Source organism: Bidens hawaiensis, unplaced genomic scaffold (assembly GCF_021521415.1).
Source record: "Bidens hawaiensis isolate Kalapana, Puna unplaced genomic scaffold, B.hawaiensis_p1.1 tig00007499_1, whole genome shotgun sequence".
Lineage (NCBI taxonomy): Eukaryota > Viridiplantae > Streptophyta > Magnoliopsida > Asterales > Asteraceae > Bidens > Bidens hawaiensis.
In genome coordinates, this window is record NW_027491525.1 from 141,493 (window position 1) to 157,497 (window position 16,005).

General features: G+C 34.1%; 1 protein-coding gene and 1 pseudogene across 2 annotated transcripts in view; both read right to left on the reverse strand.

Moving 5' to 3' along the window:
- Positions 1-16,005, reverse strand: part of LOC143635420 (small ribosomal subunit protein eS1-like) — a 127,212-nt gene that overhangs the window by 60,774 nt on the left and 50,433 nt on the right. The window lies entirely within an intron of this gene.
- Positions 12,340-15,912, reverse strand: LOC143635417 (GATA transcription factor 27-like; annotated as a pseudogene). Its single transcript, XR_013154053.1, has 8 exons — positions 15,558-15,912; positions 14,461-14,883; positions 13,978-14,374; positions 13,826-13,892; positions 13,546-13,649; positions 13,207-13,393; positions 13,011-13,107; positions 12,340-12,931 (listed from the first exon to the last, which is right to left on the reverse strand). The product of XR_013154053.1 is annotated as a GATA transcription factor 27-like (transcript).

Consider the following 16,005-nt stretch of genomic DNA (forward strand, 5'->3'; position numbering starts at 1 on the left):
AGTTAAACAATAAATAATTAATGAAACTCTATCAAACCAATAAGCAATTCATCTTATTAAAAATAGAAGCTAGGACAAACACTCCCTTGGTTATTTGGTGGAAGAAAAATGAAGTGTGCCATACCAAAGGTGGGTTCTGGATTCAACCCGAGACATACATGATGAAAAACAAAAGCTTCATCAGCATGTGATGCCTGTAGGGGTTTTCACGGTCTAGTTTTAAGATCAACCCGTAACCAAACCGCTTGTATGATTTTCTATTTTCATAAACCAAAACCAAACCGAACTGTTTGTAACGGTTTGGTTTCACGGTTTGAACTTCATACAAAATGACAATTAATTTATGATATCTGATTGTATAGCTCTCGATAATTTACAGAATTTAACAAATACCATTATACCAACTAATTTCTAGATTCTTATTTAAAAAATTGAAAGGCTAGCTAAAGTCTTTTACGTTTTAGATTAGATTTAGCCCAGATTTTCTTATTTATTGTCGATGTTTATATTTAGTAGTGTATGTTATAAGCATTAATAATTTTATTTAATTATATCTACTAATATATTTGTATACACATAATATATAATAATATATAATGTAAAATATTTAGACAATATATATATATATATATATATATATATATATTGAAAAGATCCAATACACTAATCCTTAACGTACATTAACGTACGCGAATCCCGTTTTATAAATCGATCCATGAAATCACATCCCAATATCTCGGAATCGTCAACACATATCCAATTAATCATTGGTTAACCAAAAAAACAGTTTTGGATCATTAATCGATCATTTTTTTACTTTTTTCACGAAGACCTTTTTTGAGCGTTTTAGGTTTTTGGTTGAGCATTTAAGTTTTTGTGAGCTTTTTTTGAGCGTTTTAGGTTTTTGCCTTTGAGCGTCTCACGTACCTTTCGTACGTTAAGGCATTAGCGTACAGTATCTCTACCCTATATATATATATTATAAAATCATACGGTACGGTCCGGTTTTATATGGTTGGTTATGGGTACAACCCGTAAACCAAACCGTTCGTTACTGTTTGAAAATTTCGAAACCAACCGACCAAAAGTTATGAAAGAAAACGAACCATGAAACCAAAATGATGGCCGGTTTGAACGGTTTTAAACCGAACCATAAACACCCTTAGATGTTAGTACGGATTTTCATTCTTGGTTTTTGTTTGTTTTATTAATGAGGTAAATAACTAAATATCTTTGGTTCACGTGACTTCTAATAACACATTTTTTTTCCTAATATATATAAAATAGAAGTTTGGTGTCGCTAGGTATTCTATTGGATCAAGTGGCGGTTCAGTATTAGGCCACATTGGTTTTTTTTTGCCTTTTATTTTTATGTTATTTAATTTAGTTATCGTAACAAACATAATTGAAACCGATTGAATTCGCGTCACTCACCAACACAACACCCGAGACTGACAACACTCGGGTTTTACGGACTCATCGTTGTAACGCCTGGATTTTACTGAATTTTTTATTTAGTTCCATTACGGTAACAAACGTAACCTCCGACCGAATTCGCATTGACTCGCCACTACAACGCCTAAGACCGACAATGCTCTGGTTTGTTAACCCATTTGTTTTAGTTCAGGTACCGTAAGAACGTAACCGAGACCGACCAATTTCGCGTCGACTCATCGCCGCAACACCTAGGACCAACAACGCACAGATTTTACCGATTCAATGTCCGGGACCGACAACACTTGGATTTTACCGACCTTTTTGTTTTAGTTTCGGCACCATAACAAACATGACCGAACCAACCGGATTCTCGGTGACTCACCGCCGCGACGCTCGGGTTTTACGAATGCCCATGATTTACCGACTCACTGTCGCCACACCTGGGAATGGCAACACTCGGTGTTACCAACGTCTGAGTTTTACCAATCGAAAAAAGTCGTTTTAAAATTATTTTTTATATGTTAATTTGACGAATTTATTTTCTGAGTTTTAATGCTTGGATTTTACCAATGTCCTTAATATTGTACCGTAAAAAAACATAATTGAATTGTCCAAATTCGCGTTGAATCACTGCCGCAACGTCCGAGACCTACAATGCTCGGTTTTTACTAACGTCCGAGTTTACCGATCGAATTAATGTCGTTTTGATATATTATATGTTCATATGTTAGTCTTTTTATATGTTAATTTGACAATTTTACTTTCGTTTTTAACCCCCGAGTTTACCAAAGTTGTTTATACCGTAACGAACTACTGACTGAATTCGCATCGAAGCACTGTCGTAACTCTCGGTTTTTACCAACGTCCGGGTTTCTCAGGTTTTAACAACCGGATAAACATTGTTTTAAATATTTTATTTTTACATGTTAATATTTTTATTCGACAAAGTTAGTTTTTGAGTTTAATCATGGTACCAACCGAACTCACATTAGTGCACCGCTGTATCACGATGGGTACATAAACATATCTGATATACCCGTGCAACGCGCCGGGTAGAACACTAGTTTCATATAAAAAACAAGAAGATTGGGTTAGCTTGAACTTAATCTATTTTATGTGGCTCCCTCTTACCAGTAACCAAGGTTGTTGAAGTAGCGGCCTCGACCATATAGCCTGCGGTACCACAAGGAAAACTCGAAGAAAGGAATTCAAGCACATAAAATGTGTAAACTCGATTTTACAATGTAACTTTTTAAGAAAATTACATCACACATAAAGTAAATAACAGTTGTTGATGTAACTCTTTTTTTTAGCGTGTGAACTTGAAAAAAGTCAACAATGATATCTTATATAATTTTTATCTCTATAGCCATTAACGATGAAACCACTAACGGTATGTTATACCATGGTACTTGTTTTTGGTAGTGTACACAGGTCGGTTCAGTTATTAACCTCTATAGGAATAACCAATCGGTTTTTGGTTTATCCGGTTATTTTTTCAATTTTTTATTGGATTTTGGTTAATAACCAAAATTAAACTTTAGCTAATACTTTTTATACTTAGAACTACATGAATGGAATCATGGATGCATAGTTGCATACATAAATGAAATGAATCTATCTGTTCTAATAAAAGCCTATCACTTTTGTCACTTGTTAATACCAAAACCCTCCTTACATTTTTTCAACCAATTTTCATATATGGTCCTTATATTTTAAGTCATTTCAATACATGACATTAAAGTTATAGGTTTATTCAAACTAAATCCATTACTACATATAATAAGTATTCTCCATATGGATTGACAAGAGGCGATTAGTGAGTGAATTTTGAAGTGTTAATTAAAGTGTTTATTATGGTTTATATTCAAAATAATAAACAATAAACATTCGATTCATAATATGTGGAATGAGAACATTCGACTTGGACTAAATTCTGATAACGTCAGCGGCTAAGGCTTAGCCTTTAATACCTAAAAATACATATGATTTTAAAACTAAAAGCTTTCGGTTGACCCAAAACCTAGAATTTGGACCCAAGAACCAACCCGAATTACTTCGGTTCAGGTTCGGGTTAGTATTTTCTTGGGTTCGAGTTTCTCGAATCAGGTTAGTTTGGGTTCAGGTATGGGTTTTTGTAACACCCCGTAACCGCAGCGGAAACGTAAACGGGATGCAACAGACACATCTGATATCAACAGCATTGCTTATAAAGAAAACACCACTACATTAATTTACATCATATTACATTGTTCCGAGTTTAGTTCCCGTCTAGGCGATAGCACATAAGTTTTACCAACATTACATTATCATATTTAATACAAAATGATCACTAAACTTCCACAAATAGCACGCATCATCAAGCATGTAGTACTTACTCCAGTTTGGGAGTACCTAGAAAGCATGTAAAGAAAACGGGTCAACTACGAATAGTTGGTAAGTTTCACTAATTTAAATAAACAGTGATAAATCATTATGATAATCATATATTAGAGACATCTGGGGACACTGTTAACCCAGTACTGTACCCATTCCGGGGGCAATGTTAACCCAGAAACACTTCTAGAGACATCTGGGGACACTGTTAACCCAGTACTGTACCCATTCCGGGGGCAATGTTAACCCAGAAACACTTCCAGGGACATCTGGGGACACTGTTAACCCAGTAATGTACCCATTCCATACGATTCCCGTACAATCAAATATTTATAAATACACGCAAATCCATGCGTTCAGTATGTACTTAAACATTTTATTAGTAACATGCTTCCGCCCCGGGAAAATATTTGAAAACAATTCAGAAAAAGGGGCTCGTGAAACTCACCTTATCGTAGGCAATTTAGTAATACAATACTCCAGCTACTAGTCCAAATCTGTAATACGATCCCTAAGTTCGTTACTATACAATCACTATTAACATAACTTTAACCGTGTTAACCGGTACATCTGGGGACACAGTTAACCCAGTACTGTACCCGTTCTGGGGGCAATGTTAACCCAGAAACACTTCATCGGACTCAGATTGTGATATCGTTTAGAGTTCACTAGTCAGATTTACTATTAGTCATTTTTCCCGTTTTGCGTGCCTAGCACGGTTATCCATTTTTATGTTTAAAAAATGAGTTTGGTCACACACGACCCGAAAATAGTTGTTAATTGATAATTTAACTAAGTTGTGAAATTAGGGCTCGGTTTAGACGTCCCGATTGGCCGCGGGACTCGTTTCCGTCATTATCGTACCGGAAACTGTTAAATAGGCTAAAAACACTCAAATCATCCAACTTATTTTCGGATGATTCATTTTTACTTGTTTAACTCAATTATATGAAAATAGTTCATTTTTTGGGTTTTTATACACCAGTCAGCTCGCTTATGCGAACTTTACCGGTTTACGCGTTTTAAGCGTTAAAAGTTTGTTTTAGCACAAATAATTATCCGTTTAGTCTCGGATCTTGAAATTTTGCACAAATCACTTTTTGACAGTGGGGAATTTTATAAAAATATTTCCAGAATTAATTTTTATATTTAACATTTATTTATCTATTTTTAAACACCATTTAAACACTAAATATGTCGTAAATACCAAATGATCTTAGAAAAATCCCAAATTTTTCCTGGATGACCCCTGCCATCTCCATAGTCCCCTGTAATTTTTCCAGAACCAAAATCCCTTTTTAAATGCCGTTTTCACTAAAACCGAGCTAGAAAACCATAGAACTCGTTTAACCGAAAAGCCTACTTAGACTTCTCCAACGGACCTAAAATTTTGTGTGTGACTTTTACATGTTATAAAAAGCTTATCTGAAATTTTCCATAATTTTTCATAAAATTTAACTATTTTTCACCATTTTTGGCCAAAACCGAGCATTAAATTCACCAAATATTCATCCTTTATCAAAAAATTACCAAAATTTCACAGAACTCATATTTTCATGTGTAGATCATCCTTGTAAAATTTCATGACCTAACTCTACAAGAAACACAATCTGTCCAAATCACAACCCTTATACAAAAACCTAACTACCTTGAGTTTCTAGCTTCAAATCGCAAGAATCTCGCTTTCTAGCCTTTGCTATCAACTAGATACAACACCTACAAGCACAATAACACCACACCAAGCAAGTTACACCCACAATCAAGCCATTTCTTTCATGGTTTCGGTTATGCTTTAAAACAAAGATTTAACCGTAAAAATTCGTTTTTGGTTCGTTTAACTCCTTTCTTGGACCAAGATCCCTTGTATAACCCGTATACATCACTTGATCATGCAAGAATCGGTTCCATCTCGGGTTTTCACCATTTTTCACTTGGAAACCTCATTTTCTTGCAAGAACACTCAAGAAACGAACTTAAACACGTACATAACACAATTTTACCTCGGTTTTTCTTGCTAAAAAGCTCGGTTTTTGATTCTTGATCTTGAGAGAATATGAATATTGTTGAATTGTGTTGTGAAAAAAAGAAAATGAAATGTTGTTTGGGTGAGGGGGGTCCGATCGAACCAAATGGATGGGTGGAGTGGGACCCACAACTTCATTTGTGGCCACATATTCAGATTCTCGTAATTCGGATAATGTTTTGGATAATCTGGTTCAGTTCGTTTTTCGGTTAAACGTTTAATTCGGCTTAAAACGAGGCTAAAACGGTCGTTTTTCGGCTTAAAAATGAAATTTATATAAAACCGATTTAAAAACTTAAACCATGACATTTATTAACTTAAAACGTCATAGTATTAATAATTGTGCATCTTTTTCGGCTTGATCGATCGTCTCTTGCTCGGTTTGGTATTAAAGGTTTCGTTTAACGTACCGACGTATCATTAAATCGAAATCCTTTTTCTGTGCTTTAATTCACTTATCCCGAAGCTTTAATACTTCGTAAACATCACTAAATATTATATATTTCGTCTATAATGCAATCCCCGATCGTTCGGGCTTCAATAACCGTTAATCGGTTAATCGTATTTCCAATACGATTAACTGTATAATCGAGTATAATTCGTACTATGAATCATACATACTCGTATAAACGCATCATAATTCACATATTCATTATTAACTAACACATAAATAGTATATACCGGTTAGGGTATACCTGATTTTGCCGGAATCGTTACAGTTTTCTTGGGTTGGGTTTCATCTTACGGGTAAAAGTGGCAGGCCTACTTTCAACAATTATAAATAAGAATTACTACATTTATTTTATGCAATTTTAAATCTTCTAATATCCTTTTAACTCAGAATAATCACTATTATTTGAACATGGTTTTAATGTTAGTATGCATTTTTCATTATCCTTACAATTACATTCATATGAAATAAACATATCATTTTGTTATATTTAAATTTTTGGTTTTTATGTTGCTTGAATATATAATTTTTAATTGTAAAATATAAAGTCAATTAAAAATTTGTCATACACAGAATATTAATGATAACAAATTTATCATGATCAATTAATTTAAAACTTTAAATATTTTAAGGATAATTATATCATCAAAGTTCAGGTATATGGTTTTTGGGATAATCATGTTTTTTTGGATAAACATGGGGAGATTTTCTCAAATGACATCATATTAATTGATTAAAAGCTATGATATTTTATGTGTATGAATATTTTTTTATTAGTAACATGGATGTATATTATCATTTATCTAGAGTATGTATGTACTTGGAGAACCTTTTTTTGTCACACGAACAACTATATATAGCTATATCAAGAGTTATAAGCAGACCTATATGTTACTTTATTAAGAGTTATAAGCAGACATGGACTAAAAATTTTGTTTTTTGATAAACAATGTATACCTGTTAATACAACCACAAATGTAGTGTTAAAGGAAATTTTTATCTATTTGTAATATATTTGTGTAATCTTAATTATGTAATTTTAATTTAATTGTAATTGTATTAACAATATATGATCAAAATTTGTTGACTGTATTTCATTAATGGTCAAAGTTTAAAATTTTCAACAATTACCCGTGTAATACACGGGCCTCAAACTAGTGATAAATATATGACATAGTGGTATAAAGTATGAAATAGAAGAATAAAAGCTATAAATATATAAAAGTATGAATAATCCGTTAATTTTGATTCATTTCAATTAACAGTTCAATTATTGCTCGCCTCTAAATATCTCTACCCATGAACAAAATTTGTTGACTGTATTTCATTAATTGTCAAAGTTTAAAATTTTCAATAATTATCCGTGTAATACACGAGCCTCAAACTAGTGTATAAATATATGACATAGTGGTATAAAATATGAAATAGAAGAATAAAAGCTATAAATATATAAAAGTATGAATAATCCGTTAATTTTGATTCATTTCAATTAACAGTTCAATTATTGCTCGCCTCTAAATATCTCTGCCCATGAATAGCATTAATGCAGATGGACCAAATAGCCATCTCATTTTCAATTGTACATCTCCACCTTGCCAACAAAGTCTAGTTAAAAGACTTTAAACTCTCAACCTTGAGCTCACTTTTGCCTTCACTTTTTATAATATTGTCCCATGCAACCCAGCATAATCTTACTTTTTACATTTAAATTCGTGTCCAATCGTGCCTAAATGGGTGTTTGTGATTTCTTATTTTACATTCTTCTGACTTATTTAAGTCATAACTTATAAATTACAATGTTATAACTTATAACTTGTACACTCACTTAATTTAACCTTTTTAAACACCTTATATTTTATAAGTTATAAGCTATAAATAGGTGAAATAAAGAATCCCAAACTAAGTGTCTTACAAAAATAACATGGTGTAGTTGGATAGTAAGCAATTGTTTATGCTTCAATAGTATAGACGGTCAAAATTTATATAAATGGTCATGTAGTTTAAATTTGTCATATTTACTTAAAATATTATTGGGTTATTTTATCGGTTAAAGTTATTATTATTACTACTATATAACAAATTAATAGTTTGATGCCGCTGGCGCTTGAGTTTCTATTGGAATTAAGGCACAACATCATTTGACAACACCAATTGTTATGTTTTTAATTTTAGTTTAATTTCAGTACTGTAGTGAATGTAGCTGAACTGATTAAATTTGCGTCGACTCACCACCGAAATGACCGGGACCGACAACGCTTGGGTTTTACCTATTCACTTTCGCAACGCAGGGACCCGATAACGCTCTGGTTTTTACCAACGCTCAAGTTTACCGACTATTTTGTTTTAGTTCTTGTATCGTAACAAACGTAATCGAAAACGACCGAATTCGCGTCGACTTACCACTGCAACGTCCGGAACCGACAACACTCAGAGTTTACCAACAAGCGGATTCTACCGACTCAGCGTTGCAACACCGAGGACCGAAAAATTCGGGTTTTATCGGTCGTACAAACACCATGTTAAGCTATTTTTAATCTTTTATACGTTAACTTGACGAATTTATTTTTTTGGGTTTCAACGATTGGGCTTTACCATATCGCAAACGTAACCAAGGCTAACCAAATTCGCCTCTACCTGCTGTCATTACGCTTGGGTTTTACCAACACCCAGGTTTTACCGACCAAATAAAGTTCTTTTTAAATATTTTAATTTTTTTACATGTTAATTCGACGAGTTATTTTTTGGGTTTAATTATGGTGCCGTTATGAACTTTAAATATGCTAATTTTAGCTACACAAGCGTTGCCACTGTTTCATATGTTAACATACAATTTTAATTTTTTTTAAATAGTGTTGGTATCTTAGTGAACGTAACTCATACCAACAGAATCCATATCAGTGCACTACCACATTAGGATGAGTACGGAAACAGGTCCCAACCGCCCCGCCCAACTTTTCGGGTAAAAAAAACACTAGTTATTACTATATTCAATTGAGGACTTTAGCGCCGTATTAGTATTGACATTTGGGCTTTTTTTTTTCAGTTTTAGTTAAGAGTACCCTAACGAATATAAGGGAAGTCAAACAAATGCCAATCTTGTGTTTGCTTTAAAACCTGTACGCTAATGAGCGTGACGGAAACCGACCGAACTTTAAATTTGTGTTGTTTTTTGTTTGTTTTAATCCTAGTACGGTAACGAACATGAAGGAAACCGACTGAATTCACGTAGATTCACAATCTCAACAACCGGGACCAAGAACGTTCGGGTTTTACCAACGCTAACCCATTGTTCCACCCCGATTTATATCTTTTACCTCCTATACCATAACGAACGTAACCGAAACCGACCAACTTCATATCGGGTTATCACCTCATTGCCCGCAACCGACAACGCTTGGGTTTTACCACCCGCCAGAGTTTACCGCCAAATAAACGTCGAATATTCTGGTTCTAGTTTTGGTACAATAATGTACGTAACCGGAATCCCCCAAATCCGCGTCGATTTACCGATTCAATACTGAAGTTTTACCGACCTGTCCTGAGTAAACACCAGTTATTAATAGTCCCAAATAAAAGAACACTCTCAAGTCAACTATCACGTTTGCTATTCTATCATTCTATTGGATTAAATATAAAACATCTTACAACTACAGGGGAGCTATTTAAAAATATTCCGTTTTTAAAAAACAGCATAATGGCGCGAATATACCAGTATCTGTTAAACTAACGATACAAAAATTGGCGGGAAACTGACTCCAATAAAATAGAGCTCCGATAAAGAACGCCAACGGGTTATATTCTTCTCCGATCATACATAATCGGAATCGGTACGGTCTGTATGCTGTATAGGTTACCGAATTTACGAGTAACGACGAGATCATTATTATTTATTAGTAATAATTAGAATTCTTGCGTGACGGTCGGTTTTGTTGAATAAGAATTGAAGCTTTTGATCGGAAGTATATGGTGATGTTTTGATGGTGGGTTTGGGTTAATTAGATGAATATTGGATTTTGGGTGGTGGGTGACAAAAGGTTTTTCTGCGTGGTTAACGAGTTCGATAGTTTAAAGCGCACGTAAGGTGTTTGTGAAAATGCCGCTGAGAGATGATAGGATGATTGGAGGTTTGGGAAGTGTGGGAAGTTAATTGTATTAGTGGCATTAACATGTTAAGATGTGTGAGCACGAAAGAACATGCTAACCGCCATCTGCGAAGCTGCCAAAGCCCAGTTGTCAAAGGCGCAAGTCGTGTAGCATTAACGCACCTTTTTTTTTGGGGGGGGGGGAGGGGTTGACACGTTTTAGGCTTGTTTAGGGGCTGTTTAGGCTGGTTCGTAGATCATTTTTGGATGGTTCAGACCAGTTTGCTCGCAATTTGCAGAAGTTTTCCGGAAGTTTTAGGATTTGGCCAGAATTTAACTGGAATCTTGCCCGAAGGTCGACGGATTGCCTGGATGGCGTTGAGGCGCTTTCCTGCGCCTCGCCTGAGAAGTTAAGGGTACTTATTGATGTCTCAATCATACTTTGAAGATATTGGTGGTGGGTGGCTGCTCTAAGGTCTTCAAGATTAAAGCTTGCATCTCAAAAACTGGTAAAAGCTATATTTTTCAAGAAACTTAAAATATCTTTTGGCATATAATATTTGTTGATCATTTTCTGTGTATTGGGTTTGTATCTAACATTAAATATTAGTTCTTGTTTTGAGGTTGATACTGTGAAAACCAGTAATTAACATTTAACAACAATAAGAGGACAGACATTAGCAAGTAATTCAAATCCAGTTATCAATCTGTTATAACATCCCAAATAGTTTTGTCACTTGATCATTACTATGCATTTAAAATATCCATGGTTACTTGATTTTATAATAAAATGTTATACCAAAAGGCATTTGACCCAATGGTATTATGGTGCGTTATAAGATACCGTGTGGTATTATTATCATCTTTATTAGTAAGTGAACTTTTTGGATACTTCTTTTTGTTATAGAGAACTTTAGATGTGTCACATGTTTTACGTACCCGATATGACATAAAATTATATTAGTTTGCGTGCAAGAAATGCTAATATTGATTTTGCAACAAGTTGGAATGCAATAATGAAGTTTTCCATTTGATCTATTTGATCATTTATCTTTCGGTCTTTAGTATTAGTGGAATCCTTTTAAGAGTATAAATGGTGGTCGGTTTATAGGGCTAGCCGTTCAAAGTGGGTTGATAGCCATGGCACACGTTCTGTAAGGTCAATAAACTCGAACCGATCAAGTGGTCCCTTTTGTCCAAAAACAGATATGCATCTTTCATGTACAATACACAAAAGATAGTTGAGTACAATATACCACTATGCAATGATTTGACATCATGATGGTGAAACATTATTGAAACAAACACACCATGTCAAGTTCTTGATTATTTTTTGCCATACACATACCTATGTTTAGCTGTAGTGTTCATATGTTCCTATAAACGCTATTTCTTGAGTAAAGTTGCACATTGATTGGCTTGCTATAATAGAAAAATACCTATAACGCATCCTTTTGGGCCTTTCTTCTCTTTTATCACACATGTATGGTTCTAGGTAAAGATCTAATCACCATCATTCATGCAAGTGAGCACTACCTTTCAAACCTAATTCACATGCTTCCCACATAGTCAAAACATTCAAACATGACTTCTTTCTCCCTTATTCCATTATTAAATCATAAAAATATTAACCCATCTTTTGAGAATAATAATATAAAATCCAAATCATTTTAAAAAACTACAAGTAAAAAGACCCATCAAGATAAAGTTTTATATATGGATGGACATCTTAATCATTGGAAAACAAATTTAGCATAACTCCACAATAATTAGGCATAACCTAATCACTACTAAAATACAAAAAGTAAACAAAAGACACTACATTGTCTAAGGGCATTAACACAACTATTAAATCTTACCAATACTCAATTTAATATATAAAACAAAACCCTTTATTTCTAATAAAGCAAACTAGGTTTAACTTATATATGCCTAAAAACTGATTCTTTTCTACATTTTTTTTTAACTTTTTAAAGTTTAACTCCAAGTTGGATACAAAATCTCTAGGGATTACCATTACTGACATTCTAAACCTTTTTTAAATATATCTTTTTGTCAGCATATACATTAAAAAACCAAAGATAGCAACCATCAAAATACACTGAACCCAAAACATAAGATCCTGTGCAAATGTAACCAACCAACAAAGCCACGGTAGCGTTATTCGGTACACTGAGGCCTACAAAGTTTTCAACGGTCCAGCATAATAGGTTATCATAGTAGAATAGTCGCCTACATAAACCCTAAAAACGAGATTTTCCGACTAGTTCGTTTCACGGGCCCGCAAAACTTTGATATACCGAGCTGCTGCTAGTGCTTGAATTCGGAAGCAGTAATTCTGCTTGAGGGAAACAAGAGTGTGATGGCACATCTAGCAACAGATCTTGTTCAGAACTTTCATCTGCATATTTTAGTGATTCGAGCATCAGGAGCTGTGATCCGGTGGTACGGCGAACAGGCTTCTTGGACTGAAGCCCGGCCCGTCATTGTCCATGGGCTCTTTGTGTTCATAGTTTGCCTTCATTGGTGGTCTTTTAGGGCTCTTCATTGCAGCCTTTGATCCTGAAAGATTCAATTGTTATACAAAGCATTCTTAATGCAGAAATCATTCACATTTTCAATTTTAAAATGCAATGCTGACCTGTATATGGTTGATATTGGGCGTCTCGTGGTCTCTTTACGTTTACCGCACGACCATCAACTGCAGACCCTCCATTATCATATTTACGTTTTGCATCCTAATCGAATTACAACACAAGATTAGTGTAAATGGGTAAATTCTTTCAAAAAAATTCATTTTGACAATACAAGTATTTTCTTTTTGATCAAAGTTAAACCTCGAGCTGAACATATTTCTCCACCCAATCGGATTTTGTAGCACTACAAAGGGCAAGCTCCTTTAATGTTTTACGGTCTTCATTTTTCACCATTGGCGAAGATAGATCAAAAACTCCTTCAGAAATAAGCTTCTGGAAGGAAGATAGGTTGTCCTTAAACTGAGGGCTATCAAACATGCTCTCGAGGCTGTGAAGTTTTAAAATAAGCGCTTATTACGATCATTTGTATAACTATACGAACATGAATATTAAATAGCTTTGATTTATCTCTATTGAGTACCTATAATATTCATGTGATGTAAGATAAGTATTAATAACATTATAATATAGTATGCAAACCTTTCAGGGACTTGAAGAGAGTCAACATAAGGTAAATATTTAAGCAGTTGTTGCTGTTCATCATTTGTCATATGTTTTTTAAACTCTCCAAAGTTGATAATTTCCTGCAATATATGAAGTAATTTCATGAGAACATTTCATTGTTGCGTTAAAACACAATAAGCAGATAAGCAGTATTAATAAACAATCCCAAACACCCCATGTTTATCTATCGGTAATATATACCCCTTTCTTTAACCTAAATCGAGATTTTTTTAACCATAAATAAAAATCATCTTACATTCAGATCAATGGTGCAAAGTGGAGAATTACAGTTCATAAGTATCTGCAACTTTTCGTCATCATCCCTATAATTTACAACAAAAGCACATACATTTCACTTAATTAGATAAAAACAACAACAGATAATACAATATCTATGTAAATACATACCGATTCAAACAGTCTTGATTCACGGGCTTTTTGGCCCGGCTCGAGAAATTCCCACCCTTGTTCGCATTATATACAGGAAGGGTAGTAATGCGCGAATACGCCTCGTTTTTCGTATCAACAGAAAGAGAACTTGCTTCAGATTCTTCTTCACGGGCCATAGAACTTGGATGGCGAATAAGAACACTTCCATGCCCTATTTCAACCGAAACCATCGGCGTATCACTTTCAAATATCAAATCTTCTTCTGATGAACCCGAAAAATAAGATTGTTGTTCATGTAAAATGGTGTGTAAATCTTTTGTAAGTTTCTCAACAGGAGACTGTTTTAGTCGGTTAACACATGTTCGTTTTCTTGAAGGTACCATTGTGTCCCAAACAACTGATGATTGTGCTTGACCTGAATAAGTCATAATCGAATATTTAAACAAACCCTGATCAGAATAAGTTTCACTGTATCCAAACGCCCGAAATTGTTTAAAATACCTGTCAAATCACTAGCATCTGCACTTGCAAGTTGCATATAACCATCAGAATTAGATATAGCAGAACCAGAACTCGATCGGTTGCTTGTATCTTCATCAAACGGTTTGCGAAAAGCCTGGTTATGGTGGTCATACGCGAGCCCACCACCACCAAAACCGCCACTGCCGGCACTACCGAGCATAATCCTGGCAGAGCCGCCTACTACATTGTCATAGTTCGGCTTTCTTTTTAGTAGTTTTGACTCTTTGCTCTTAATGGATATAGTCTTAGCCTTAGGTGTCCTATGGTAATCAAGATCATCAGGCTCGGATCGAGCATGAAGTGGTGTGTAGTTAACAAGTGATCCTTTGGTTCTCCAATGCGACCCGCACGCGTTGCACAAAACGGGCTTGTCTGGAGGCCCGTTTCGCCACAACGGAGTGCCTGTAATCACAATTCATTTTCCCAGAATGTTAAAAAATAATTAAACTGTTACAAAATTGAATGACTATGTAAATGGACATGAATGTAACAAAATCATATATTCATGTTACACATATTCCATTTTGGTTGAGTTTGATGGTTCTTTAGACATTAAAAGCAATCAAGAACAATATGAATGTTGTTAACATGAAGCAAATTATCAAAACAGGTGGTGTGCATTATACTTTGAGTGAAATTAAGCAACAAACAATTAATTGAACCAAAAGTCATTGATAAAACTTAAAAGATTACTCTGTATTTGATATTGAACAAGTCAAACATCTTGTTTTGTTATCAAACAAGCTCAGATTTCAACTGTTTCTTGTGTTCGACATCGAAAAACAACTTAACCTATCAAAGACTCCAATAATTATTCATACTCAAGTTATTAAACACCAAAAAAAAATCCCAGAAACAGTCAACAATCAGCATAATAATCATGTATTTTGTCAACAATTATTTCCAACTTTTTCCATGTAATTTCTGCAAATTTTGACCAAACTCAAACCACCATATGGATATTGTAAATCATGATCTCATAAACAAAATACAACACAAGAAAATTAAAAAATAAAAAAAAAATTATAATCAATCCATTTTTATAAAAATAATATTCCCCCAAATTATAAACTCACTTGTAACACCACAGTGATAGCAAGGTCCTTGCTTTCCCATCTCCAAACAATTAATTTTCCACTTAAAAATAAATAAAACCCAAATTAAAATAAACAAAAAAGAACCAAGAAATGAACTATTCTCTGTAAAGAAAACTCATTTTTCAATTTTTTTCAGTTTTTTTTCAATAAAAATGAAAACCCAGAAAACTTATGAACAAGATTCAACTGGGTGTTGAAAATTTTTAAATAAAGATTTCAGGAAACCCTTAAAGAAGACCAAGAAGTAAACTTTTTTTAGAAACCCACCAAAATTATTGAATAAAATAAGGGAAAACAGAAGAAAATTAGATGGGTTATTGTTGTTTCATAAGAACATGAGCCGCTGCATCATCATAATATTTATGATATTAATAAAAATAATCCAATGGAAGAAGAAGAAGAAGAAGAGAAAAAAAGAAAAGGAATC